The sequence below is a fragment of the Amaranthus tricolor genome, chromosome 2 (genome assembly GCF_026212465.1).
Source record: "Amaranthus tricolor cultivar Red isolate AtriRed21 chromosome 2, ASM2621246v1, whole genome shotgun sequence".
Classification (NCBI taxonomy): Eukaryota; Viridiplantae; Streptophyta; class Magnoliopsida; order Caryophyllales; family Amaranthaceae; genus Amaranthus; species Amaranthus tricolor.
In genome coordinates this window covers 743,479-769,523 of record NC_080048.1, presented here as the reverse complement: position 1 = coordinate 769,523, position 26,045 = coordinate 743,479, and the positions used below count along the sequence as shown (strand labels likewise).

Here is a 26,045-nt window from a genome sequence, read left to right as displayed (position 1 = left end):
CAAGCTTAAATCTCTCATCATCCTCAAATGTCACCTTCTTGGGTGACTTGCAATCAACATTGTGGCCTAGGTTACCACCTTCAACTTGTAGCACATACAAGTTGCTCTCATTTCTCCTTCCCCTCATGAGCACCATGCTCCCCTTAATGACCTTCAACGAGCCTCCACTAGCCTTGAAAGTGCATCCCTTAGACTCCAACCTACCAAGTGATATGAGGTTCCTCTCAAGCTTAGGAATATACCTCACACCACCTAGCCTTCTCTTGACACCATCATGTGTCACAATCACAACCTCTCCAATACCTTCCACCTTCACCCTTTCATCATTGGGTAAGGTGACAAGGCCTCCATCACAATAGCTAAGCCTAGCAAATTTCTCTTTTTCACAAAATATGTGGAATGAGCAACCGGAGTCAATCACCCATTCCTTACTACGTGTCACTCCCCCATCAACTAGAAGCGCACCTTCGGTCGAAGCTCATAAAAATCTTACTCGAAATTATAACATTCTTGGTCGAGACTCTAGCAACTTCGGTCGAGACTTCCCATAAATTTTTCCAGAAGTTTATACTTTATTCTAGTGTTTATTGTTTTTAGAAGCTTTTTGCAATATTAATGGTACTAGATAAACCCCGTGCGATGCACGGTTATTTTCATTTTATTATTCTTCATTATTTTGTAAAAAAAAGAAAATAAATTGTAAATTATTGGTTATTGATTTTAAATCAATTATTAATAGCATATAATAGCTAATATTTAATTCATTTTTAATTTTAGAAATAATTTTTTATAAGTTATGTATATTATGTTAAATAATGTTATTTTAATATCATTTTAATCTTTACTAAGTAACCATAACAAATAATGTTAATAATAAATTCTAATTTTAATAAATTGTTTTGAACACATATTCCAATATTTATGTAAAGGAAATATTTTTAATGATGATAACATATATATATTAAAAAATAATTTAAATTATAATGCAAATATAAAATTAAAAATAGCTTGATATTGATCACTATAAGATTATAAGTGACCAATTATTTTTTTTAGTTTCCAAAACAAAAGCTAGCAAATTATTATTACATAGAACAAATTTTTTTGGTTTCAAAATGAATGCTAGTAAATTATTATTGTGTATTGAACAATGAAAAGTCATGCATCCCACTAAGACAATCTAATGAAAGCTAATAAAATGTTAAGTTATATATTTTCCACTTAGACACTTTATTCATTAGCAAATAATGACATAATCTTTCATAAATTGTTGGGAAAAAATTTCTTAAAAAGTTGACAACTATCACTTTTTGAGTTTGCTTATGTCATTTGTATTTTGCTCTAGTATAATGTAGAGATTCAGTCGAATCTATATAATCTCGTTCGAGATTTCAAAAGGCAGCTAACAGAAACTTTTAGGAGCCTGCAAATCGGTCGAAGCCCCGAAATCTCGGTCGAAGCTTCTCACACATATTATTCCAGAGACTGATTTGAGATTTGGGCGTGAGTCTCGAACTATAGTCCCAATAAAGGCAATAATCTTTCATTTCCAGATTCAATTTCAACTCCTCTTCTCCCAATAAACCAAGTTCCGCACAATCAAACCAAAATCCAAGTTCTTGATGCAGTTGTTCGCGATCTTGAAGAAGCATCACTCATACATGGAGTAACTGTTGATACTCAAACCTTTTGTTCCCTTCTTGAGATGTGCTTTCATTTGAAGGCAATTGAGCATGGAATTCGGATACATCGCTTGATACCATCAAAAATTTTGTGTAAAAATGTCGGGGTTGTCTCGAAATTGCTTAGATTGTATGCTTCAAATGGCCGTGTTGAGGAAGCACACCAACTGTTCGATGAAATGCCTAATAGAGATGAGTCTGCTTTTGTTTGGAATTCTCTTATTTCTGGGTATGCAGAGTTGGGGATGTTTGAGGATGCACTTGCACTGTATTTTCAGATGGAAGAAGAGGGTGTGGAGCCTGATAAGTATACATTTCCTTGCTCTTTGATGGCTTGTAGTGGAATTGGGTCGATTCGTGTTGGGGAGGAACTTCATCGACATGTTGTTGGTTGTGGATTTCATAATGATGTTTACGTGTTGAATGCACTTGTAGACATGTATGCTAAATGTGGTGATATTGTACAATCAAGGAATGTTTTCAACACGATTCGTTCTAAGGATTTTGTTTCATGGAATTCAATGATTCTAGGGTATATTCACCAAGGACTTTTGGCCAAGGCAACGGAGATTTTCCATAATATGGTTAAAATTGGATTGGATCCTGATCATGTTACAGTATCAACAATTATCTCTAGAATTTCAATGTTTATAATTGGAGCCCAAATGCACGGATGGGTTATTCGTAGAGGTCTAAATCGGAGCTTGCCTATTGCAAACTCTTTGATCGTTTTCTACTCTAACCACGGCCATCTGGAACAATGTCAATGGCTATTTGCTCAAATGCAAGAAAAGGATATTGTCTCGTGGAATTCGATCATTTCTGCACATCGAAATGACCCTCGAGCATTGACATGCTTTAAACAGATGGAGCAGACAGGTGCAACACCTGATGCTATCACATTTGTGGCTCTGCTATCAGCTTGTGCACAGTTAGGATTGGTGAACGAAGGAAAATTTTCTTCTCATCAATGATAGAAGAGTATGAAATTACCCCGATCATGGAGCATTATGCTTGTTTGGTTAATCTTTACGGAAGGGCAGGAATGATCGATGAAGCATATGATATTATATCAAACAAAATGGAGTTTGAGGCTGGACCGACAGTTTGGGGAGCCTTGTTATATGCTTGTTTCCTGAACGCCGATTGTGAAACTGCTGAGCTTGCTGCTCGACACCTTTTTGAGTTGGAACCTGATAACGAGCATAACTTTGAACTGCTAATAAGGATATATGACATTCTAGGTAGATTAGAAGATTCAGATCGAGTGAAAATGATGATGATCGACAGAGGTTTGGATTCATAGATGCCATAACCCATGGAGAATATCTCACTACTTTGAAATCTTTAATGCAGGAATTTGCATTTTTCACTGATATTTGTGATGAATCCAAATTACACTCCTAAGTATCCCCGAAAAGATGCATGAAAACACCACTGGGATTAGTACAATTCACACACGATTTAATACAGGTCACACACCGTATCCCAGATCAATTGAATTAGAACTTACACTTGACAAAAGTAATCTCGACCGTGACTTAAGAGCAAAATTTTCACTTTTCAGTGAGTAATATGGCTAATTTTGACCGAGATTATCATCGACTTAGATTAGAGACTCCAAATAATATCTCAGAATATTTTCAAACTCCATGTTTGAAACCATGAGCCTCAAATGTTGTCCTAATTATACACATTCATTCTATTGATATTCGGTGGACTTCATCAACGGAGCGATAAAAAACTACTTGAATGTATCCAAAAATACCCATTAAGACATCAAATATTATACAACAGCTTATGACGCCTATCCAATCAATTATAGCTCATTTTCATCACTTTTGTCCTCAAAATCAGCTAGTTATACTCTAGAGTTGTTCATGGGCGGGCTTTCGCGGGTAGCGGACCGGGTAGTGCCTAAAAGATTTACCCGCGGGCTCAAATATTCAAAAACATATTTTTTTGTCGCTATCCCCCCATTTTTAAAGCGGGCGTGACCCACGAGTACGCGGATATTTCTTACATAAATATCAAAAATATAATACAACTTATAAAGTTTACATAAATATCAAAAATATAATACAAATTATAAAGTTAAGTTTAAATAACAATTAAAATACAATACATTGTCCAAAAAACTTCAAACATAAAGTTGGGCCGGGTATAAAACCATAGAAAATACCCATAGAATTAATTAAATATGGCCGGGTCTATGGGTACTAAAGTTGGGCTGTATGGGTCCTGTATTACTCTAAAGTACATAGTCCAAAACAGTAGACTACTAAATTAGTATATTACTCAATAGAACTAATCAATTAATAATTAATATATTAAATTAAGCAGGCTGGCGGATATACCCGTGGGTATCTTTTTGGTGTCGCTACCCGCCCATTTATCTTGGGGGCGGATATTACCCGTCCAAATTTAACTTTTTTTTGAAAAACGTTATCCAAGCCGTCCGTTTTTCGAGCCGGGTGGGTCGAGCCTGGCGGATAGCCTGCCCATGAACAGTTCTATTATACTCTATATAAACTCTTAAAATAACAATAAGTGTTTAATAATACACTTATCAAAACATCCCTACTAATTACACACCCAAATAAATTTGGATATTGGACTTTTCAAACTTCAAACCTTCCAAATGACTCAAATCGAGGAAAAAAAGACCCACTCTATCTCATACGCAGAATTCCCTTCATCCCACTATATGTAACATCAACATCTGACAAGTATTAAGAAAATGTTGGAGACAATAAAATTGTGTGAATAGGATTAAGAGTGACAAAAAGTTAGAGATGATGTATATTGGATAAGATTTAAAGAAAGTAGTAGAGATATTACGCATTTACGCAAAATAGATATGTTACAAAGTAAAATGAACGGACCAAAATACAAATATTAACAAACTCATGCGAACAAACAGAGTATTATAATTGTTAATATCTCTAATTGGGTATAAGATTTTAATGTTCATTAAATTTACATTTAAATGAATGTTGTCAAAAAAACAAATGAAAAGATGACGATGGTGAGACAGAGAGAGTAATATTTAAAATAACCGCTGAAATAAAAACTTTGACAATATATTTGAATTAAATTTGGAGTTATTTTACTAGTTTTAATTCTAACATTTAATTTAACATAATAATGTCAAAGCATTAATTAGAACAATTAAATTAACAATTAATAAACTCCAAAGAGAATAACAATTGATAACTCGTTGAATTTATCAAATTATTATCATCACATCCAGTGCATTCCGTTTCCACCCATAAATAACTATGATCAGGGTCTAGGGAGGGAAAGAAGGAGGCAACTCATACCCATAAAGAGGAGCACGACTAAAGAGTCCCTCGACTCAAAAAAAAACAAGAGAAGTTCCTGGAATAAATAAGACTTAGTGAAGCTGCAGCTAACTCTGCAAGCCTACATCTTATCACACAAACTTGACCCTTTTACTTAAATACAAATAAATAAAATGCATAAATGCATATAAATAAAATAGAATAAAATAAAATAAATAAAATAACAATAAAATAAAAATAATAGTAATAATAAAGATTAATAATAAAAATGAGAAAAACAAAAGAACGCGTACACCAACAGATAAGCGGAAGAGAACCATTAGTAATAAGTAATACTATTTTAATACAAAACCTAGATAAAAATAATAAACTAAAGCCAAAAGCTATCTAAATGTTCAGTTTTATTGTGAAAGTCTTGTATTGACTCATCATTGGTTCCAGTAGCATGATATTGTTTTGTTTAAAGCGAGTAAAAAATTATTTTCTCTCCTTTGAGCCGTGAAATGTAAATTCAATTTTTTTTTGCAACCGCCGCAATCTTTTGCAGAAAATAACGACTTTCCAAGGAACAAACTATATTCGCCAAGATTTTTAATTTCTACCATTTATATTTCTGAATATTAAACTTAAAAACTTGAAAGCATAATCCAATAAACTTGATAAATACTGCTATAAGTTGACCTTCACACTCAAGTAGTTGATATGAATGAAATATATTGAAGCATAGCTGAGGTGGCTTGCTATAAACTTGCCAATTTTCTTCTCCGTCTATTAATGCAAATGATCCAAGATAACCATTTTTATCGAGAATGTAAAAGCATCCCTGAATGTAAACAGGATTGTTGATTCCAATTTGAAATCGATTGTTTTCGTTTGGAAACGTATAATGCGTCCAAGATGTATCACCAAATCGAAAATAAACAATTTCTTTATCTAAGGGATCAAATGCCACCATTAGAAAGTCTATAGAGGTAGGATATGATGAGAATCCAATACTTGTAAGATTAAAAAAATTATTAAAAATAGATGGAAAATCTATTATGACTCTAGTGAAAGGATTGAAGAACTTGAGTGAGGATTTCCCTTGAAAACTTGAAATCATAATTAACCATCCATTATTAGAACAATAAAGAGTGGAAGGATTTGGAAATATGCGTAAGCGACTGTAGTGTGAATCAGATCGGAAAGGATCCATCACTTTACATAATCCATCTTCATCATCCTTAAAGAAGATAAATAAAGGAATTCTATTATTGGAGATTCTCCATTCAGGAATCGAAGGAATTGCTTGTTCACATTTCTTACAAGTAAGCCGCAAATTCCAATAATCGAAAAAATGATAGTAATGAGAATGATTTGTAGTGTTCATTTTCATGAAATATATGATGGTATTTTCATGGTAATGAAACTTTAATTTTAATAAAGTTTTTTGTTTAAAATTTTTCATTACTACCACTAAATACTTCATTCTTAATACCAAATTTTCATATGATAACGCATTAAAATGAATTTTGTGAAATATATGAAATGAATAAAGGAAAACAAGTATGAATATTTAACTTGTCAATAAATTTTCCTACCAAAACTATACTTATTTTCCATTATCATTTATAAATCATACCATTTAATACCTACTATCAAATGAATTGTAAATATAATAAGTATTAATTAAGCAGAATTTAGTAAGTAATAAATTAAACCAACGTACCTCTGGATTGGTAGTGATAGGAGTGTTGCATTCACCCAAGCATAACTGCTTATAGGAGTTGTCAAGTTTGGAAAAAGAGAAAGTCGGGTCATACTCCTTTCAACTATGTTGTAACAAAAGATAATACGCTTATTGTCGCTAATTTGATAGACACAATTCTCTTGATTACCTGATCCCTCAAAATTAGTACCGGATGATCCCGAACACCAAGTGCAATCACCATGACTTATAAAAAAAGCATGACCATTCAAAGATTTAATCTTCGCCCAAGTTTTGGTCGGAAAATCCAATTCGAACACAATTACTTTACTAATATTATCATCATTAGCATTTCGTATATATGTAAATACAAATGACCGTAAGTGTAACACCCCTGAATTTTCGACCCCTTAACGAAGTCAAAACCGTAAAGGACGGGAGGAAATTCGGGTGTTACATAAAAGAAAAGAAAAGAAATTTGGATAAATGTTAAATATTAACTTTAAAAAGGTAAATGATTTTCTTACAAAAATGAAATTTTGGTTGTTTACCACACCGTATGAGAAGTTTAATGCATCGATTTTTTTGGTTAACGTTCAAAATCTGAAGTCGAAGACTGCAAAAAAATCCGCACCCGCATGATCTACAAAGATTTAAACTACACCGAGGCTGTTGAAGATTTGAGAAGGCTAGACGAGATTAAGTAATAGAACTATGTAATTTATTTTCCGTACTAAGTGTATATTTTAATTGTAGGACGTATGTATAATTAACCCGAACTACGTAATTTCCGGCTATTAAAAAAAAAATTCCACTTTCGAAGGTGAAAGATATTCACCATTTTAATATTCCAAGAAATACATTCAAATTTAGAGGGAATCATTAATTCCCTAATCAAGTCATTAAAAACCCATAATATTACTCTCTCTCCTACCTTAAGGGTTCCACCTTGACTCACATTAAAATCCGTAAAAAGTCAAATGGGACATTTAGGCTGCATAGGAGAGAGTCCATAAATAAGCATTTCCTTCCAAAGTCCAAACGTCTGGACTTGATGCAAACCAATGGATTATAAAAATAATTATAATGTGGACCGAAATCCCACAAAATCTGGAATACATGCAGCTGGCAGGTATTTTAGATACATGGCATCAACTAATTAGGTCTAGAGGAATGCAAATTAATTAATTTAGACAATTACAAGTACTAAAAATATTACCCTTAATTAATTTTTTTGGATTACCCGGTCAACTGTGAGAAGTTGAGAGGAAGGGCGGAGAAAAATTATTGAAGGTCATATTTGTTTTTGCGATGTCTTTTAAAATAAGACGCTTATTATGTTAAAATAAGACGCTTATTATGTTAAAATAAAATTTTATTTCAACAAAAAATAATTCAAGACAAAATGTATTGTGATATTATATTATTTTAATTATAAAAAAAATTATAAATAAATCACTTAAAATGTATTGTTCAGAAGCAAATCTAAATAACATCATTTAATATTTCAGGCCCTTTATTTCTAGACTTTAGACGGTCCGCTATGTCGGATAGTTTAAAAATCTTCCCTAGGTGAAAGATATGTGGGAATCGATCTACAAGACCTTGCATGTAGAAAGCACCTTGATAAGAATGTTGGTAGAATATAATAATGTAGGGTTAAGGCTATTTATTTATGTAAATACAAAACGACATATATTATTCATGAATAAAAAAGCAAAACACCTTGATAAGAATGTTGGTAGAATAACTATTCCTATCTCATTTATAAAAAAAATTTAATTGCAATACAAGGATATTTAAATAGATTATGTTAACACTACAAAAATATATCAATTTGGAGATAAAATATAAATCTGAGGAAAGAGGTATAGCGACAATATAGGCGACAAAATGCTTTGTCACAGACTGGCGACAAAAACATTTTGTCGCTATTTTTATCGCCAAAATAATCTTTGTAGCTAATCATGTTGCCAACTTCCATGGGCGGGAAAAAAAACGTTCAAATTTCATAAATGAATTATGTGTCGCCTATTTTGTCACTATAATGATGGATGCGGGAATTTTCGCTTATAAATATAGAGACATGTTTTAGTCGTTCACAAGCAATTAAGCATAAATACTTTCTTTCATTTTGTTATGCTCTGAAAATTTAATTCTCAAAGGGTAGTATTTATTTGCGAAAGTAGAAAATTTTCTTAACTTAAAAGGTATATGTGATTATATATATATATATATATATATATATATATATATATATATATATATATATATATATATATATATATATATATATATGTGTGTGTGTGTGTGTGTGTGTGTATATATATATATATATATATATATATATATATATATATATATATATATGTATGTATTTATTAAACAAAATGCTTCTTGGGGTATTCCGAGGACAGTAGGCCATTGCTACCATGGCTCCCAATAATAAAAAAGTAAATTAACTTTATTAAACAAAATGAATAAGTTAAAAAGTTGGATATACTTATTAATTATATTTTTTGGTTTGATGCTTCGGCGGAGCCAAATCCTAAAAGAGGCGTCTCATTCGAAATTGAAAAGATGTTTAAACTGTCTTTAGACCCTAGTGGTACTTCTTGGAAAAAGGTGCCAGAGCTAGTTAAAAAAATTTATTGGGACAAGTTTAAGGTATATGTTAATTTTATTTTTATTACATTTAATTAAATTAAATGGAGTTAGATATTTATTAATGTTATATTAATTATAAATTTTTTGTATTGTATAATATATTAGAAATGCTATAAGTGGCATTCTAGTATTGACAAGGATGTCTACAAAACATGGTATGCTCAATGCTCTCTCCGGAAAAGAGACACAATGAACAAGCTTAGAAATAAGGAGAGAGAGCTCTTGTCCCAACAAGAGAGGGAACGGGCCGAGAGGAAGAGTCAGGGCTTGGAGATAGAGGAACAGGAACCGTATTGCCCTGACTTTACCCCACCGGAGTTATGGAGCGCCTTGAAGAGTTACTCCGATACCCAGGAGTTTACGGCCAAAAGCTCTCCGGGAAAGAGTAACAGACGCAAAGGAGACTCCGATGCACCACCTTTGCCTACCTACCGTGGTGGTCGATTTCTGCGGTGCGATTGCGTGAAAGTATGGTAAGTTAATATTTCATTAATAATTATCTTAAGTTATTACACTTATAATAATTTAAAACTAATATTTCTAATTTTTGAAGACCGAGGAATCTGGCAATTTAGAGCCTACTCCCTATAGGTTATTGTTACGAACCAAAGGAGTACGCAATAAAGATGGCCAAGATGGCCAACGTGTCCTAATCACCGAATACGATAAAAAAATTGAAGTAAGTTAAAATTCAGTTAGTAGTTTTGTTGGTTATATTTGATTCTTATCTAAAATAATTTTCATATGTTTTTTTAGGAGCACTACCGCAAACTAAAAGCGGAAGCAATAAGAATGGGCGAAGAACCTGATCACTTTAAAATTTATTTAGAGGTGATCATGGAGGTAAACAAAAATAAAAAAAACATCTTCGTATCCTGGGTATTATGGTTTGGGGTCCGCCAATGAATATTGTTACCCCCAATCTTTTTTAAAACTGATTCACCCCTCGAGAAGAGTGCGCTACTCAAGATCAAATGAGGGCGCATCTCTCTGAGCTTGAGCGGTATATGCATGAATTTCGCGTATTCATGCAAGCTCAACTCGACGAGAACAACCCTAATCGAGAAAATATAAGAAAAATGCGAGGGCGCTAACAAGCTCTTGAAAAAACTTGCCAACAATTACGGACTGCATTATAAGGGGAAAGCAGTAATACACGCCGTGGTTTAGGAGTAGGTTGTCGTCAAGGTTGGGGTGGTGATATGAGAAGTAGCACATGTAGATCTGGTGGTTCTCGGGGATCGCATAATATCGGCGGTGATGGTAGTCGCTCTAGTCGTGGTGGTTTTTCTTAAGCTTTGTAATTTAACATTTTTTATTGTATAGCCGGTGGGATTCCTTTTAATTACATTATTAAATTAAAATAATAAAAAGTACAATTACTATTTGATTGATGAGTAGGAAGCTGGCATTGGGCGGTCGAGGAACTCAAAATCCAAGTATAAAAAGGATCAATCAATAACTTGAAATTCCATCAAAATCATCTAAGATCGATTAATCAATAATAATCATTTAGCAATGGCTGTCAGCAAGAATATGTTTGCAATTTTTCTTATTATTGCATTAGGTAATTACTGATATACTAATATATATGAAGTATATATGTAGTATTACTAGTTTAAGTTGTTTTATTTTTTCATATTAATCTTTTTTTATTTACTAATTATAATACTATCCTCTTTTATTGTTCTTTTGTAGTTCATATTATGGCTAGCTTTGATATTGTTGCTGCAGGTAAACCTCAATAATCTCCTCATCTATTTAATTAATTAATTGTAACATTATTTTTAACATAACTACAAATTTTCTAGCATTTCCTTAATTATTATCAAAAAATTAATCACTCAGGAGAAAGGATGCAATTAGCCGGTTTATTTATAGTAACTACATTTAGATCGATTTGGTTATAAACGCGTGTAAGGTGCAATATATTTTGATGGAACGTAAAATAAAGGAAATCTAAATAACTTATCGGATCCATCTGTACTCGGCTTCGCCTAACTAACTACATACATTGTGATATTTGAATTGTTTATTCAGATTGCATAGGCTACGGCGAAACATGTAATCCTCTTCCATTCACTGCTAGCTGTTGTGGACGCAATACATGTCAATGGGCACTGTTTACCAGATTCATGTGTTTACCTCCAAGGGGGTAATAATTAAGGGGATCGGACTAAAATATATATCGCTATACAATATAATGATTTGAAGTACTACGTTCATTTGGCTATTTATTTTTGTATTTTGAGTTTTTTTCTCTTGTTGGATTGGTTTGACTTTCATTTCTTCTTTTTCTTTTTATTTTGTGATCGATATTTTATGGTTTGTTATTTTTATTCAGTATTTTATTTTGTTGACTTTTATTGTAAACTTAAACTTTATTATGTAGACTTTATTTTGTTGTATCTTTGAATTTTAATATATCTTTTGGTTTGTCGCCATATTTGATCGAGGGGAAGATGACATATATTAATTCAGCACTTTTATATTTATTTGTTTTTATCTTGGAATCATTGTGCTTGAATTTATCACTGTGGGTGAATGAAAATTTTTGATTATATTTTTAGAAATTTCTTCTATACATTGGTGCCCCTAAAAAGTTGAAATTCTGCATCTGCCACTGTGTACAATGATGGTGATTCATTTATATAAATTGTTATTTGATAATTTTGATAATTTTAATGTAGATGTCTTATGAGTCCATTAATTAATTTAATTTTTTTATAAAAAAAATCTTCAATGTACTCTGATTCATAATTTATATTACCCTTGCACCCAATTATAACATTATCATATCATACATGCCAGCTTCGTTACAGATTGTTAGATATCATTTCAGATTTTCAATTCCGTTATAATTCAGATGTATCATTCAATCACTAGTTTGCATTACGAATAATATAATTAACTGTATGATAATAAGCGTCAACTACGCCACTAATGGTGCGATGTGCATTAACTCTACATCTACTGTTCACTTATAACATGATTAAATTATGAAAAATTAGCGTGAATAATATAAATTTTTGTTGATTTTTATACAATAATACTAACTATTGATTAACCATGAATAATACCAATTTAGTGGGGTTTTTCCTAAAATAATACTAACTTTAGTTTATTAACTAATATATCAATTTTTTTGTCTTATAATCTAGTTTGATTTTTAACATGTTAGAGATTTTCTAGAAAAATACCCCTTTAAGTTGGTATTATTCATAGTTAATCAATACTTGGTATTATTGTAAGGAAATTAACAAAAAATTGTATTATTCATGGTAGTTTTTCCATTAAATTAATACTCAATTATTAGCTGCGCGCCGGAAGTCATCAATTTTACATAATTTGCTAATTTTCTGGCAAATTATAAATAAAAAAGGAATTATAATCAAATTTTAGGCTATTTTTAAGCAAATCACAAATTTAAAAAATGAATTAACCACAAATTCTTTTTATTTTAATTTCATTACCTTAGAGTTGTGTTGGGGTCAAAACTTTTATTAATTAATTTATTAGTTTTTAGTACAAATTATGCCGCGGGGAGGAGAGGTTTATGAAAAGGCGATAGCGAGAATCGAATTTATGACCTTATTTAAGAAAAATAATATATATCTCAATTGGGACAAGACTCAATTGTTTTTGGAAAATTATCCTGAATAATACGAATTTCACTGATTTCCCAATAATAATACGAACTTTTAATTAACCATAAATTATACAAAGTTTAACATGTGTTTTCCGCTGGTATACTATTTTATCTGTAATCGGCTAAATGTAGTGAGAACTTTTTTTTTTTTTTGGAAAATATCAAGGAAAAGAAATTGAAGAACACTTCCATCTTCCTCACAAACTTACTGCTTCTCTCTCTTTCTCTGCATCCTCCTGCATTAAGTAGCTGCTGTTTTTACACACTCAAATTGAAGAACAGGGCCTCTGCTGCTGGAATTCTTCTCATTCATGGTTAGTTTATTCTTCTCAATTGCATTATTTATCCCTAAATTTTGTTTTAATTCCAAAAAGTAGGGTTTGTTTTCATTTACTCGAAAATGGATGAAATTTTGTTTCCATTTACTCGAAAATGGATGGAATTTTGTTTCCATTTTCTCAATCCATACATGATTATTGCTTGATGTTAATTAAAAACGTTTGTTCACTCGAAAATGGATGTAATTTAGTGTTTTTTGCTTGTTTTTAGGTAAATTGAATGATTCAATTACTTTGAAGTTTGGTATGGTGGGGTATTAAAAAAAAAGGAGTTGTGGGGTTTGAGTATGTGTATGGAATATGTAAAATCATCTCCATAGACCTAGATAAGATGTTATTTTTTGAGTTAGAAGGAATTGTAAAGAAGTATTTAAAATGGAAGAACAAAGTGAGAAAATGAGGTAAAAATCTGCAAAAAAGAATGAAACAGATGAAAGAGATGAAGCCTACTGTCCAACGGTCAAAAATGACCTTTTCTCCCGGTTATAAACCGGTCAGGTATACCAGCAGAAAACACATGTTAAACTTCGTATTATTCATGGCTAATCGAAAGTTTGTATTATTGTTGGAAAATCAGTGAAAGCTCGTATTATTCAGCGTAATTTTTCCATTTTTTTTTGTTGAAAAGTACTTGATCATTGACGTCTTGATTGCCATATAGAAAGACGTACTTTAATTGTGGAATAAAAACTGGTCAAAATTATGGTATTATTAATACTTTAAAAAGGAGTTAAATAGAGTATAATTTTTTATAAATTGTTTGCTAGGATTTTAAATACTTGTGTTTGTCAGTCACTTGAAGTTATTTAACATGATATAATAATTTCTTGTTTTGCTTGTTTTTATGAATAAATTCTTGTTTTGCTCTGTTCTAGTTTTTGAATAACTTAATATTTTCCTAATTTTTAGTTTTACTCATTTGAATTGTTGAGGTTTAATGGAGTTCCAATTTGTTATTAATATGGTTTGTTTAGATGATCAAAATTACGAACGATTTTTCTTCTATTTATGTTGCACCGGCGACAAGAATTTTGTTTTTTCTTCTTATTATTAATTTGACCAAACTTCTCGTTCGAGCATGATGACCGTTTGTTTGAGCAGCTGGTCCCAACCAGCCTCTAACCCTTTGTACTGCTCTTCTACGTGATTCTTTGCTCTCAAAGCTTCTTTCAACTGTTGTTAGTACTATTATGTCTTGGTAATCAAGGCTAATCTCATTGCAAAGCACTCCATGTACTTGTTCCATGTACACCAAGTGTGTGTACTATTTCCAAGTCTTAGAGTGTACTTACCTGTTACCATCAGGGGTGAAGCCTTAATTTTTAAAATCATATAGACTGAAATTAACTTTAATCATATAAAAAATTATATTTAACAAATATAATTATCTTTATTGAAAAAAACTTAAAGTATTTTGACTCCAAATATTTGCCTAGTAAGTCTAAAAAAAATACTAACAAAATTAAGATAACAAAATATAAATACACACTAAAAAATAATGAATGTAAAGTTCTAAAAGATAAAAAGTAATAACATTATGATATAAGTTTATTAGTCTATAAAAAAATAATAGTTTAAATTAGAGTTTGATCCCTTAACCATAGATTACAAATGAGTTACTCCAACCACTGGATTATAGTACGTAGCTTTTTTTATATTTTTGCACTCTTTAAAAAAAATATCATAGTAGTATTAGCAAGGGGGATCAAAGCCAAAAATACAAAGGATCACATTATCGACAAGGAAGTCGAGCCCCCATGTAGCTTCGCCTATGGTTATTACCAATCTTAACACATACTCAAGGTCTAGCAACTAAGTTGTTACTTCTAACCTTTGAATCCAAATTCTTCTACGCTGCAAATGTCATGTAACAACATGACTAAGAGTAACAAGACACTCAAGTTACACTCTTTCAATTTATATTGATTTGAAATAGAGGAGAGAATCCTACATACATATAAATTGTGAATTTCCAACATCAATAGACGTGTTATTTAATCATGTTCCATATATTTGACTTTGCTGCCCAGTGCCCGTCCAGGCTATTCACACATTAAGTCTTTATGGTTGTAACTCATATTTAGTATTATAGAATGGCTAGAATGATGTAACATGTGCTGCTCAGATTTTTTGTGATTTCTTTATAAAGTTTGTGATCATGTGGATGCACTAATTAGGAATCGTCTGATGTGTTTGCATTATATTATAATTAGTAGTAATTTAACTCATGTGTTTAATTACATTTAATGATAATTAGATCATTGCTAATTACTTATTAACAAATCAAAATCTATTAAATAAACAAGGTGGTCTATCATTCATTATTCACAAACCAAACACATCTATAGAAGTATTTACTAAAACTTTCCTGCTATTAATTTCTTCCTGCTCTGTTCCCATCAACCCAATTCATTTCCTTGAAATTTGATAATGGATGTTGTTGGAACAACCTTGTCTGTTATGCATGCTCTTTCTTCAGCATTGCGACGTCCTGAACTGAAACATATCATCTCTATCTATGGCTATGAATCCTGTTGTGAATGGGCCTTAACAATGGTGGAGAAATAAATACAAAAGAATGCAAAGAAACAACCACAAAAACAGAGCACCACAACAATGAACAAGAACACAACAATTTATGAGGTATTTATGGATACCTCCCCCTCAAACAAAGTATCTTGTCATTAATGGAATCAACATTACATAAATAACTCACCTAACAAGCTTTAGAACAATCCTCCAAAGCAAAGATTGAAGCTTTACTTCAATCTCCCACACAAAGCCCTAATACAATGGAGTATACTCTCTTGGTGTTAAACCCTAGCAAACCCTTTGTATTTAGCTCTCTCTTGTATCCTAATACTCCTGTTTATAGTCCTAAGATATATGGGAAGTCTTAAGACCAATAGCAAAAGGCCCACAATACCGCAACATTAAAACAGAAACTGATCTGTGCGTGGGCTGCTTGCCGCTCCACCGAGCAGCTGCCGCTCGACCCGTCGAGCGGTTCCTCCAGAGCTACTGCCTCCTTGCTGCATTAAGGCTAGAGCGAGCCAGTTATGCTCGAGTGGTCGAGCCTCCTCTTCAAACCTGCTGCTGCCTCTACTCTTGGCTTCATCAAGCCATCCCAAATCATCACCATCAATCACTTCATTGATTGATCCAAAACTTATGCTCTCATACTTCCTTGCACTCACCACATCGCTCTCAATCGTGCAAGCCAAGGAATAAGCCACGAGGTGATCGAACTCACCTCCATCAAAGTGAGATTTAGAGCTTGGCTCAACAATCTCCCCCTCAAGCTTAAATCTCTCATCATCCTCAAATGTCACCTTCTTGGGTGACTTGCAATCAACATTGTGGCCTAGGTTACCACCTTCAACTTGTAGCACATACAAGTTGCTCTCATTTCTCCTTCCCCTCATGAGCACCATGCTCCCCTTAATGACCTTCAACGAGCCTCCACTAGCCTTGAAAGTGCATCCCTTAGACTCCAACCTACCAAGTGATATGAGGTTCCTCTCAAGCTTAGGAATATACCTCACACCACCTAGCCTTCTCTTGACACCATCATGTGTCACAATCACAACCTCTCCAATACCTTCCACCTTCACCCTTTCATCATTGGGTAAGGTGACAAGGCCTCCATCACAATAGCTAAGCCTAGCAAATTTCTCTTTTTCACAAAATATGTGGAATGAGCAACCGGAGTCAATCACCCATTCCTTACTACGTGTCACTCCCCCATCAACTAGAAGCGCACCTTCGGTCGAAGCTCATAAAAATCTTACTCGAAATTATAACATTCTTGGTCGAGACTCTAGCAACTTCGGTCGAGACTTCCCATAAATTTTTCCAGAAGTTTATACTTTATTCTAGTGTTTATTGTTTTTAGAAGCTTTTTGCAATATTAATGGTACTAGATAAACCCCGTGCGATGCACGGTTATTTTCATTTTATTATTCTTCATTATTTTGTAAAAAAAAGAAAATAAATTGTAAATTATTGGTTATTGATTTTAAATCAATTATTAATAGCATATAATAGCTAATATTTAATTCATTTTTAATTTTAGAAATAATTTTTTATAAGTTATGTATATTATGTTAAATAATGTTATTTTAATATCATTTTAATCTTTACTAAGTAACCATAACAAATAATGTTAATAATAAATTCTAATTTTAATAAATTGTTTTGAACACATATTCCAATATTTATGTAAAGGAAATATTTTTAATGATGATAACATATATATATTAAAAAATAATTTAAATTATAATGCAAATATAAAATTAAAAATAGCTTGATATTGATCACTATAAGATTATAAGTGACCAATTATTTTTTTTAGTTTCCAAAACAAAAGCTAGCAAATTATTATTACATAGAACAAATTTTTTTGGTTTCAAAATGAATGCTAGTAAATTATTATTGTGTATTGAACAATGAAAAGTCATGCATCCCACTAAGACAATCTAATGAAAGCTAATAAAATGTTAAGTTATATATTTTCCACTTAGACACTTTATTCATTAGCAAATAATGACATAATCTTTCATAAATTGTTGGGAAAAAATTTCTTAAAAAGTTGACAACTATCACTTTTTGAGTTTGCTTATGTCATTTGTATTTTGCTCTAGTATAATGTAGAGATTCAGTCGAATCTATATAATCTCGTTCGAGATTTCAAAAGGCAGCTAACAGAAACTTTTAGGAGCCTGCAAATCGGTCGAAGCCCCGAAATCTCGGTCGAAGCTTCTCACACATATTATTCCAGAGACTGATTTGAGATTTGGGCGTGAGTCTCGAACTATAGTCCCAATAAAGGCAATAATCTTTCATTTCCAGATTCAATTTCAACTCCTCTTCTCCCAATAAACCAAGTTCCGCACAATCAAACCAAAATCCAAGTTCTTGATGCAGTTGTTCGCGATCTTGAAGAAGCATCACTCATACATGGAGTAACTGTTGATACTCAAACCTTTTGTTCCCTTCTTGAGATGTGCTTTCATTTGAAGGCAATTGAGCATGGAATTCGGATACATCGCTTGATACCATCAAAAATTTTGTGTAAAAATGTCGGGGTTGTCTCGAAATTGCTTAGATTGTATGCTTCAAATGGCCGTGTTGAGGAAGCACACCAACTGTTCGATGAAATGCCTAATAGAGATGAGTCTGCTTTTGTTTGGAATTCTCTTATTTCTGGGTATGCAGAGTTGGGGATGTTTGAGGATGCACTTGCACTGTATTTTCAGATGGAAGAAGAGGGTGTGGAGCCTGATAAGTATACATTTCCTTGCTCTTTGATGGCTTGTAGTGGAATTGGGTCGATTCGTGTTGGGGAGGAACTTCATCGACATGTTGTTGGTTGTGGATTTCATAATGATGTTTACGTGTTGAATGCACTTGTAGACATGTATGCTAAATGTGGTGATATTGTACAATCAAGGAATGTTTTCAACACGATTCGTTCTAAGGATTTTGTTTCATGGAATTCAATGATTCTAGGGTATATTCACCAAGGACTTTTGGCCAAGGCAACGGAGATTTTCCATAATATGGTTAAAATTGGATTGGATCCTGATCATGTTACAGTATCAACAATTATCTCTAGAATTTCAATGTTTATAATTGGAGCCCAAATGCACGGATGGGTTATTCGTAGAGGTCTAAATCGGAGCTTGCCTATTGCAAACTCTTTGATCGTTTTCTACTCTAACCACGGCCATCTGGAACAATGTCAATGGCTATTTGCTCAAATGCAAGAAAAGGATATTGTCTCGTGGAATTCGATCATTTCTGCACATCGAAATGACCCTCGAGCATTGACATGCTTTAAACAGATGGAGCAGACAGGTGCAACACCTGATGCTATCACATTTGTGGCTCTGCTATCAGCTTGTGCACAGTTAGGATTGGTGAACGAAGGAAAATTTTCTTCTCATCAATGATAGAAGAGTATGAAATTACCCCGATCATGGAGCATTATGCTTGTTTGGTTAATCTTTACGGAAGGGCAGGAATGATCGATGAAGCATATGATATTATATCAAACAAAATGGAGTTTGAGGCTGGACCGACAGTTTGGGGAGCCTTGTTATATGCTTGTTTCCTGAACGCCGATTGTGAAACTGCTGAGCTTGCTGCTCGACACCTTTTTGAGTTGGAACCTGATAACGAGCATAACTTTGAACTGCTAATAAGGATATATGACATTCTAGGTAGATTAGAAGATTCAGATCGAGTGAAAATGATGATGATCGACAGAGGTTTGGATTCATAGATGCCATAACCCATGGAGAATATCTCACTACTTTGAAATCTTTAATGCAGGAATTTGCATTTTTCACTGATATTTGTGATGAATCCAAATTACACTCCTAAGTATCCCCGAAAAGATGCATGAAAACACCACTGGGATTAGTACAATTCACACACGATTTAATACAGGTCACACACCGTATCCCAGATCAATTGAATTAGAACTTACACTTGACAAAAGTAATCTCGACCGTGACTTAAGAGCAAAATTTTCACTTTTCAGTGAGTAATATGGCTAATTTTGACCGAGATTATCATCGACTTAGATTAGAGACTCCAAATAATATCTCAGAATATTTTCAAACTCCATGTTTGAAACCATGAGCCTCAAATGTTGTCCTAATTATACACATTCATTCTATTGATATTCGGTGGACTTCATCAACGGAGCGATAAAAAACTACTTGAATGTATCCAAAAATACCCATTAAGACATCAAATATTATACAACAGCTTATGACGCCTATCCAATCAATTATAGCTCATTTTCATCACTTTTGTCCTCAAAATCAGCTAGTTATACTCTAGAGTTGTTCATGGGCGGGCTTTCGCGGGTAGCGGACCGGGTAGTGCCTAAAAGATTTACCCGCGGGCTCAAATATTCAAAAACATATTTTTTTGTCGCTATCCCCCCATTTTTAAAGCGGGCGTGACCCACGAGTACGCGGATATTTCTTACATAAATATCAAAAATATAATACAACTTATAAAGTTTACATAAATATCAAAAATATAATACAAATTATAAAGTTAAGTTTAAATAACAATTAAAATACAATACATTGTCCAAAAAACTTCAAACATAAAGTTGGGCCGGGTATAAAACCATAGAAAATACCCATAGAATTAATTAAATATGGCCGGGTCTATGGGTACTAAAGTTGGGCTGTATGGGTCCTGTATTACTCTAAAGTACATAGTCCAAAACAGTAGACTACTAAATTAGTATATTACTCAATAGAACTAATCAATTAATAATTAATATATTAAATTAAGCAGGCTGGCGGATATACCCGTGGGTATCTTTTTGGTGTCGCTACCCGCCCATTTATCTTGGGGGCGGATATTACCCGTCCAAATTTAACTTTTTTTTGAAAAACGTTATCCAAGCCGTCCGTTTTTCGAGCCGGGTGGGTCGAGCCTGGCGGATAGCCTGCCCATGAACAGTTCTATTATACTCTATATAAACTCTTAAAATAACAATAAGTGTTTAATAATACACTTATCAAAACATCCCTACTAATTACACACCCAAATAAATTTGGATATTGGACTTTTCAAACTTCAAACCTTCCAAATGACTCAAATCGAGGAAAAAAAGACCCACTCTATCTCATACGCAGAATTCCCTTCATCCCACTATATGTAACATCAACATCTGACAAGTATTAAGAAAATGTTGGAGACAATAAAATTGTGTGAATAGGATTAAGAGTGACAAAAAGTTAGAGATGATGTATATTGGATAAGATTTAAAGAAAGTAGTAGAGATATTACGCATTTACGCAAAATAGATATGTTACAAAGTAAAATGAACGGACCAAAATACAAATATTAACAAACTCATGCGAACAAACAGAGTATTATAATTGTTAATATCTCTAATTGGGTATAAGATTTTAATGTTCATTAAATTTACATTTAAATGAATGTTGTCAAAAAAACAAATGAAAAGATGACGATGGTGAGACAGAGAGAGTAATATTTAAAATAACCGCTGAAATAAAAACTTTGACAATATATTTGAATTAAATTTGGAGTTATTTTACTAGTTTTAATTCTAACATTTAATTTAACATAATAATGTCAAAGCATTAATTAGAACAATTAAATTAACAATTAATAAACTCCAAAGAGAATAACAATTGATAACTCGTTGAATTTATCAAATTATTATCATCACATCCAGTGCATTCCGTTTCCACCCATAAATAACTATGATCAGGGTCTAGGGAGGGAAAGAAGGAGGCAACTCATACCCATAAAGAGGAGCACGACTAAAGAGTCCCTCGACTCAAAAAAAAACAAGAGAAGTTCCTGGAATAAATAAGACTTAGTGAAGCTGCAGCTAACTCTGCAAGCCTACATCTTATCACACAAACTTGACCCTTTTACTTAAATACAAATAAATAAAATGCATAAATGCATATAAATAAAATAGAATAAAATAAAATAAATAAAATAACAATAAAATAAAAATAATAGTAATAATAAAGATTAATAATAAAAATGAGAAAAACAAAAGAACGCGTACACCAACAGATAAGCGGAAGAGAACCATTAGTAATAAGTAATACTATTTTAATACAAAACCTAGATAAAAATAATAAACTAAAGCCAAAAGCTATCTAAATGTTCAGTTTTATTGTGAAAGTCTTGTATTGACTCATCATTGGTTCCAGTAGCATGATATTGTTTTGTTTAAAGCGAGTAAAAAATTATTTTCTCTCCTTTGAGCCGTGAAATGTAAATTCAATTTCTTTTTGCAACCGCCGCAATCTTTTGCAGAAAATAACGACTTTCCAAGGAACAAACTATATTCGCCAAGATTTTTAATTTCTACCCATTTATATTTCTGAATATTAAACTTAAAAACTTGAAAGCATAATCCAATAAACTTGATAAATACTGCTATAAGTTGACCTTCACACTCAAGTAGTTGATATGAATGAAATATATTGAAGCATAGCTGAGGTGGCTTGCTATAAACTTGCCAATTTTCTTCTCCGTCTATTAATGCAAATGATCCAAGATAACCATTTTTATCGAGAATGTAAAAGCATCCCTGAATGTAAACAGGATTGTTGATTCCAATTTGAAATCGATTGTTTTCGTTTGGAAACGTATAATGCGTCCAAGATGTATCACCAAATCGAAAATAAACAATTTCTTTATCTAAGGGATCAAATGCCACCATTAGAAAGTCTATAGAGGTAGGATATGATGAGAATCCAATACTTGTAAGATTAAAAAAATTATTAAAAATAGATGGAAAATCTATTATGACTCTAGTGAAAGGATTGAAGAACTTGAGTGAGGATTTCCCTTGAAAACTTGAAATCATAATTAACCATCCATTATTAGAACAATAAAGAGTGGAAGGATTTGGAAATATGCGTAAGCGACTGTAGTGTGAATCAGATCGGAAAGGATCCATCACTTTACATAATCCATCTTCATCATCCTTAAAGAAGATAAATAAAGGAATTCTATTATTGGAGATTCTCCATTCAGGAATCGAAGGAATTGCTTGTTCACATTTCTTACAAGTAAGCCGCAAATTCCAATAATCGAAAAAATGATAGTAATGAGAATGATTTGTAGTGTTCATTTTCATGAAATATATGATGGTATTTTCATGGTAATGAAACTTTAATTTTAATAAAGTTTTTTGTTTAAAATTTTTCATTACTACCACTAAATACTTCATTCTTAATACCAAATTTTCATATGATAACGCATTAAAATGAATTTTGTGAAATATATGAAATGAATAAAGGAAAACAAGTATGAATATTTAACTTGTCAATAAATTTTCCTACCAAAACTATACTTATTTTCCATTATCATTTATAAATCATACCATTTAATACCTACTATCAAATGAATTGTAAATATAATAAGTATTAATTAAGCAGAATTTAGTAAGTAATAAATTAAACCAACGTACCTCTGGATTGGTAGTGATAGGAGTGTTGCATTCACCCAAGCATAACTGCTTATAGGAGTTGTCAAGTTTGGAAAAAGAGAAAGTCGGGTCATACTCCTTTCAACTATGTTGTAACAAAAGATAATACGCTTATTGTCGCTAATTTGATAGACACAATTCTCTTGATTACCTGATCCCTCAAAATTAGTACCGGATGATCCCGAACACCAAGTGCAATCACCATGACTTATAAAAAAAGCATGACCATTCAAAGATTTAATCTTCGCCCAAGTTTTGGTCGGAAAATCCAATTCGAACACAATTACTTTACTAATATTATCATCATTAGCATTTCGTATATATGTAAATACAAATGACCGTAAGTGTAACACCCCTGAATTTTCGACCCCTTAACGAAGTCAAAACCGTAAAGGACGGGAGGAAATTCGGGTGTTACATAAAAGAAAAGAAAAGAAATTTGGATAAATGTTAAATATTAACTTTAAAAAGGTAAATGATTTTCTTACAAAAATGAAATTTTGGTTGTTTACCACACCGTATGAGAAGTTTAATGCATCGATTTTTTTGGTTAACGTTCAAAATCTGAAGTCGAAGACTGCAAAAAAATCCGCACCCGCATGATCTACAAAGATTTAAACTACACCGAGGCTGTTGAAGATTTGAGAAGGCTAGACGAGATTAAGTAATAGAACTATGTAATTTATTTTCCGTACTAAGTGTATATTTTAATTGTAGGACGTATGTATAATTAACCCGAACTACGTAATTTCCGGCTATTAAAAAAAAAATTCCACTTTCGAAGGTGAAAGATATTCACCATTTTAATATTCCAAGAAATACATTCAAATTTAGAGGGAATCATTAATTCCCTAATCAAGTCATTAAAAACCCATAATATTACTCTCTCTCCTACCTTAAGGGTTCCACCTTGACTCACATTAAAATCCGTAAAAAGTCAAATGGGACATTTAGGCTGCATAGGAGAGAGTCCATAAATAAGCATTTCCTTCCAAAGTCCAAACGTCTGGACTTGATGCAAACCAATGGATTATAAAAATAATTATAATGTGGACCGAAATCCCACAAAATCTGGAATACATGCAGCTGGCAGGTATTTTAGATACATGGCATCAACTAATTAGGTCTAGAGGAATGCAAATTAATTAATTTAGACAATTACAAGTACTAAAAATATTACCCTTAATTAATTTTTTTGGATTACCCGGTCAACTGTGAGAAGTTGAGAGGAAGGGCGGAGAAAAATTATTGAAGGTCATATTTGTTTTTGCGATGTCTTTTAAAATAAGACGCTTATTATGTTAAAATAAGACGCTTATTATGTTAAAATAAAATTTTATTTCAACAAAAAATAATTCAAGACAAAATGTATTGTGATATTATATTATTTTAATTATAAAAAAAATTATAAATAAATCACTTAAAATGTATTGTTCAGAAGCAAATCTAAATAACATCATTTAATATTTCAGGCCCTTTATTTCTAGACTTTAGACGGTCCGCTATGTCGGATAGTTTAAAAATCTTCCCTAGGTGAAAGATATGTGGGAATCGATCTACAAGACCTTGCATGTAGAAAGCACCTTGATAAGAATGTTGGTAGAATATAATAATGTAGGGTTAAGGCTATTTATTTATGTAAATACAAAACGACATATATTATTCATGAATAAAAAAGCAAAACACCTTGATAAGAATGTTGGTAGAATAACTATTCCTATCTCATTTATAAAAAAAATTTAATTGCAATACAAGGATATTTAAATAGATTATGTTAACACTACAAAAATATATCAATTTGGAGATAAAATATAAATCTGAGGAAAGAGGTATAGCGACAATATAGGCGACAAAATGCTTTGTCACAGACTGGCGACAAAAACATTTTGTCGCTATTTTTATCGCCAAAATAATCTTTGTAGCTAATCATGTTGCCAACTTCCATGGGCGGGAAAAAAAACGTTCAAATTTCATAAATGAATTATGTGTCGCCTATTTTGTCACTATAATGATGGATGCGGGAATTTTCGCTTATAAATATAGAGACATGTTTTAGTCGTTCACAAGCAATTAAGCATAAATACTTTCTTTCATTTTGTTATGCTCTGAAAATTTAATTCTCAAAGGGTAGTATTTATTTGCGAAAGTAGAAAATTTTCTTAACTTAAAAGGTATATGTGATTATATATATATATATATATATATATATATATATATATATATATATATATATATATATATATATATATATATATATATATGTGTGTGTGTGTGTGTGTGTGTGTATATATATATATATATATATATATATATATATATATATATATATATATGTATGTATTTATTAAACAAAATGCTTCTTGGGGTATTCCGAGGACAGTAGGCCATTGCTACCATGGCTCCCAATAATAAAAAAGTAAATTAACTTTATTAAACAAAATGAATAAGTTAAAAAGTTGGATATACTTATTAATTATAATTTTTGGTTTGATGCTTCGGCGGAGCCAAATCCTAAAAGAGGCGTCTCATTCGAAATTGAAAAGATGTTTAAACTGTCTTTAGACCCTAGTGGTACTTCTTGGAAAAAGGTGCCAGAGCTAGTTAAAAAAATTTATTGGGACAAGTTTAAGGTATATGTTAATTTTATTTTTATTACATTTAATTAAATTAAATGGAGTTAGATATTTATTAATGTTATATTAATT

The 26,045-nt window shown here is 32.0% G+C and overlaps 1 long non-coding RNA gene and 2 pseudogenes across 1 annotated transcript; all 3 read left to right on the top strand.

Moving 5' to 3' along the window:
- The first annotated feature begins 615 nt into the window (after positions 1 to 615).
- LOC130807058 (pentatricopeptide repeat-containing protein At4g25270, chloroplastic-like) lies at positions 616 to 3,058 on the top strand (annotated as a pseudogene).
- Positions 3,059 to 10,818: 7,760 nt separating this feature from the next.
- On the top strand, positions 10,819 to 11,817 carry LOC130806946 (uncharacterized). Its single transcript, XR_009040413.1, has 3 exons — positions 10,819 to 10,908; positions 11,040 to 11,075; positions 11,382 to 11,817. It is a non-coding gene; the product is annotated as an uncharacterized LOC130806946 (long non-coding RNA).
- Positions 11,818 to 17,241: 5,424 nt separating this feature from the next.
- Positions 17,242 to 19,684, top strand: LOC130807054 (pentatricopeptide repeat-containing protein At4g25270, chloroplastic-like; annotated as a pseudogene).
- The last annotated feature ends 6,361 nt before the right edge of the window (positions 19,685 to 26,045 follow it).